Below are 4,514 nucleotides of genomic sequence, written 5' to 3'. Positions count from 1 at the left end.
GTCACAGAATCACACCATTTATATAGGTGCTGAGTCTTGAAGCTAGATGGAGTTGCTCTACTCTGTATGAGCGGTTAGACTGGAGGGAAGAGAGCTGGGGCTCTGATATAGTTAACTGGTTAGTGTTTCACTACCATCTCTATAACCTTGCATTCAAACTGATTCTGCTACGTTTCAATGGTGTGCTCAGCATTCAGTCTGGTTTAACCAGGCTACTGTCTCCCAGACCCACTTCAGTGTTAGTTCATAATGCAGACCTGCTTTGTGTGGAAGTAGTGCAGAGGGTGGTACAATTTAGCACAGTATGTAACAGTAATCTCTGGTTTAAATAAAGTCACAATACAAAAAGCTTTGTTAAATAACATTCAAATGTGGCACTTAATTCATTGGTCGATGGCTAATACAGCCATTAACCATGACCATAGTGAGTAACTCTCCATCACCTCGGTCCCCGTGCCATTCATGGCCACCATGGTGACGGCTACCAGGAAGTAGAGGCATGTAGTACAGTCATCGCCCATGGTGACAGTTGCTAGGCAGAGGCAGGAAGTGTTGCTAGGTCGAGACAGGAATTACTGTCAGCCAGGTAGAGGAGTGACGACCATCCTACAGCAGATCAGCACGTTAGATCAGACCAACCTGTAGTCTCCATCCCTCCCTGGCTTGAACCCGGATGGTGGGGATCACTAGTCTCTACTATGGCTCCTAGTTAGAGCAGCCAGGCTAGGCGGCTAGCTAGCTACACCCTCCCTACCTCTTCAGTAAACCACACACTGATTAAGATGCATGTTAGATTAGAGAGACATATTATTGTTGCAAAACAGTCTTTCTTTATTGTCGCCGCCATTCAGTTTAGCAGGAAGTCCGGGCTCGGGTAGCCGAAGAGGCTGAAGTCTCCTTGGTACCGGCCATGCCGCCTGACGTCCCGCTTGCTGATGCCTGAGAAGTAGCGCTCCACCTTGGTCCGGTTGTAACGGGTGATCCCTGGGGGATGGTGGGGTACGATACCAGGCGCCGATCCCGGCAGCTTTCAGGATGTAGGGGGCATCGCGTTCTAGAGTTTCGTGGTGCCCCACGACGCTGTACGTGATGTCACAGGGGGCGCAGGAGTTCCGTACGTCACCCAGTGGATAACATGCTCCCAAACTGACGGTCCATGCGGCGCCGCCCGGGCTCATCGCCCAGGTAACGGATGAAGTCCTCGGCGCAGGCCCGTAGTCGCCTGGTTGTCGCCGTTGTCACGGGTGACTCTTACGGTACTTGCGGATGATGGCGGGAGCGATGTCGTGCTTGTACCAGGGCTCAAGCGCGGGTTCTTCACAAACTTGTCCTTGAAGGCGGAGATGAGGCGCTCGAACGGGTCTCTGACGATGAAGAACTTGAAGTATGTGGCTAACCTGGTGAGAGAAAACAAAAAGCACAGTCCCATACAATCAGAGCACCACAATGGAATACAGGGCAGGGCCAAACAAGTCAGTAAAGGTGTTTCGCAAAACTTAACGTTAAGCACAGCTCTATAACATTTGAGTCATTTAGCATTCTTATCCAGACCAACATACAATTAGTGCATTAATCTTAAGATAGCAAGTGATTGGGTAGGTGTAAGTGATGGTAGCCTACATTACCATCTTATTACTTTAACCAATCTAACCAAGTCAGATCTGTGATTACTTCAAGGAAGGAAGGAAGGTAGGATGCATTTCTGAAGTATTGAAGCAGGGCCTTAACCTTTTAGTGATTTCTTTCTCCGTCAGAGAGGAGAGGCGGGGCAGTCCGTTCTTCTCATGGTCATGAACCAGGTTCTCTGGTATCTCCTCCACAGTGGAGAACTCTCCTGGAGGGGCAAAAGGAGAGAAGAACACTATTTTTCGTCCTTCACTGGGATCGAGGCTACTACATCACTACAATTTACAGACAGATAAGCTTACGTTTTGAGTCAACTTTTACTCATCATCATCACGTCACTGTCTTCCTTCCTTCCTCTCTCACTCCCTCCCACACTGACTCCCTCCCTTACCGTCCTCCCTCCCTTACCGTCCTCCCTCCCTCACCGTCCTCCCTCCCTCACTGACTCTCTCCCTTACCGTCCTCCCTCCCTCACTGACTCTCTCCCTTACCGTCCTCCCTCCCTCACTGACTCTCTCCCTTACCGTCCTCCCTCCCTCACTGACTCTCTCCCTTACCGTCCTCCCTCCCTCACTGACTCTCTCCCTTACCGTCCTCCCTCCCTCACTGACTCTCTCCCTTACCGTCCTCCCTCCCTCACTGACTCTCTCCCTTACCGTCCTCCCTCCCTCACTGACTCTCTCCCTTACCGTCCTCCCTCACTGACTCTCTCCCTTACCGTCCTCCCTCACTGACTCTCTCCCTACTGTTCTCCCTCACTACCGTTCTCCCTCACTGACTCTCTCCCTACCGTTCTCCCTCACTGACTCTCTCCCTACCGTTCTCCCTCACTACCATTCTCCCTTACTGACTCTCTCCCTACCGCCCTCCCTCACTGACTCTCTCCCTACCGTCCTCCCTCACTCACCATTGAGAACGATGAGGACCTTCTTCCATTGAGTGTTGCCCACTTTGGGGGTCTGGCAGAAGAGGATCTTGTGCTTGTCGCACACAAAGATGCGGTCCAAGACAAACTTGTTGATTGAGGTGTGAGTGAGGTTCTTGAGGGAGTCGTTCTACACACGGCTGACAGCAGCTCCCGCCGCCTACGTCTCCACAGTGTTCCAGTCTGTTGGGTTGACATGGAGGGGCCTACTGAGGACTGACACACACACACACACACACACACACACACACACACACACACACACACACACACACACACACACACACACACATTTCAAGTAACTGATGATTCTGTTTCAAGGGTGAACACACGCAAACAAAACTCCTACCAGGTTTGATGACTTGGGAGCTCTTCTGTCTGATTTCTGAGCTGGCAGTGATTTGATGGTCTTAACTCCTGGTTGAGTCCAACTCTGCATCTCAGTCTTTCCCCCATAGTCTGAAACACAAAACACTAAGAGATCACAAGACAATTCCAAGGGGGATAGACTAGACATTTAATTCTAACAGCATAGCTGTTATGTAACTATAGCTACAACTAGCTGAACAATTACTGAAAGGTATAGATAGCTAGTATTGATGAGAAACAACAATCAGGTTTCAGTCTGATAACTTACCATCCGTGGTTCTGGCGTTAAAATTGATAAACTTGTTGGCAAACACGAGGATGAGCAACACCCAGCCGCAAGCCCCGACGAGCAGCCAGTGGTGCCGCATCGTTATTTGCATCACCCGTGGGCCATCGAAGTAGCGACGGTACCTGCAGAAACAGCTGTTTAACAATAGCAGGTAGTCTTTCTCGTCAGACTCTGCACAGATGAAAGGGGGAAACCTTACTATAATATTTGGACTAACTAACGTTAGCTAGTTGTCATAATCTTTGGACTCAGACGGGCGCTCCACCGGCAGAGGAGTGGCACAGGGACAGTGAGGAGAGACTAGTTACTTAGCAGGCTACCTAGCTAGCTTAGCATCCATAAGCTACCATTTCAGCAGGCTGTAAAACTACATGACCATTTATGCCAATCACCAACTAACTATAGGCGTGGTCAAAACAACTGTCCCTACTGAAAGATAGGGCGAGATCAATTTAGCTCAGCTAGCTGGCTAACTTCAGTTAACGTTAGCTACTGTTAGCTTGTTGCTGTTTGCTAGCAATCATAATTCTGACCATTCCGAATAGTGTAGAAAGCAAGGCCTGCTCCTGAGTACATTTGACTTGATCAGAAAGTTATCTGATAGCTAGTTTCCCATTGTACAACCAAAATGTGATGTCTTACCTGCTGTGTAATTGCAACTAATGCAATAGTAACGTTTCTTGTGATGTTCGCGTACCTGTCCCGTTATCCATGTTGTTGATGCATAACACAGACCAATTTCGCCCTCTAGCGTTCAAATGTTTACACCGCACAACATAAGACTGGACAAGACTACCCGAGAACTAGCTGTGCAACTGGCCAGTGACATCATATGCTCCTGTATTTAAAAAAAATAATTTTAAACTCTACACAAAAAGTTGTGCATATGCTCACTGCTAATATAAAATTAGCTTAGGCTATGGGCTACCATCATACATGGCTTCATATGGCACACAATGCAACACTGACTATTCGCCCAGTCACACCATGCTGCTGGTCATGTGTTTGGACAACAGGGAGGTTAAATCAAATGAAATTGTATTGGTCGCATACACATATTTAGCAGATGTTATTGCGGTTGTAGTGAAATGCTTGTGTTCTTAGCTCCAACAGTGTAGTAGTATCTAACAATTCACAACAATACACACACATCTAAAAGTCATTGAATGGAATTAAGAAATACATCAATATTAGGACAAGCAATGTCAGTGGCATTGACTATAATACAGTAAGTATATACATATAAAATTAGTAAAACAGTATGTAAACAAAATTAAAGTGACCTATGATTCCATGCAGGATTGA

The 4,514-nt window shown here is 47.6% G+C and overlaps 1 pseudogene; it reads right to left on the bottom strand.

Annotated features, from left to right (window-relative positions):
• Positions 1–459: 459 nt before the first annotated feature.
• LOC135533094 (carbohydrate sulfotransferase 10-like) lies at positions 460–3,956 on the bottom strand (annotated as a pseudogene).
• Positions 3,957–4,514: the final 558 nt, after the last annotated feature.

Source organism: Oncorhynchus masou, unplaced genomic scaffold (assembly GCF_036934945.1).
Source record: "Oncorhynchus masou masou isolate Uvic2021 unplaced genomic scaffold, UVic_Omas_1.1 unplaced_scaffold_2210, whole genome shotgun sequence".
Lineage (NCBI taxonomy): Eukaryota > Metazoa > Chordata > Actinopteri > Salmoniformes > Salmonidae > Oncorhynchus > Oncorhynchus masou.
Note: the sequence above shows the minus strand (reverse complement) of the source record. Positions and strands in the feature narration are given on the sequence as shown.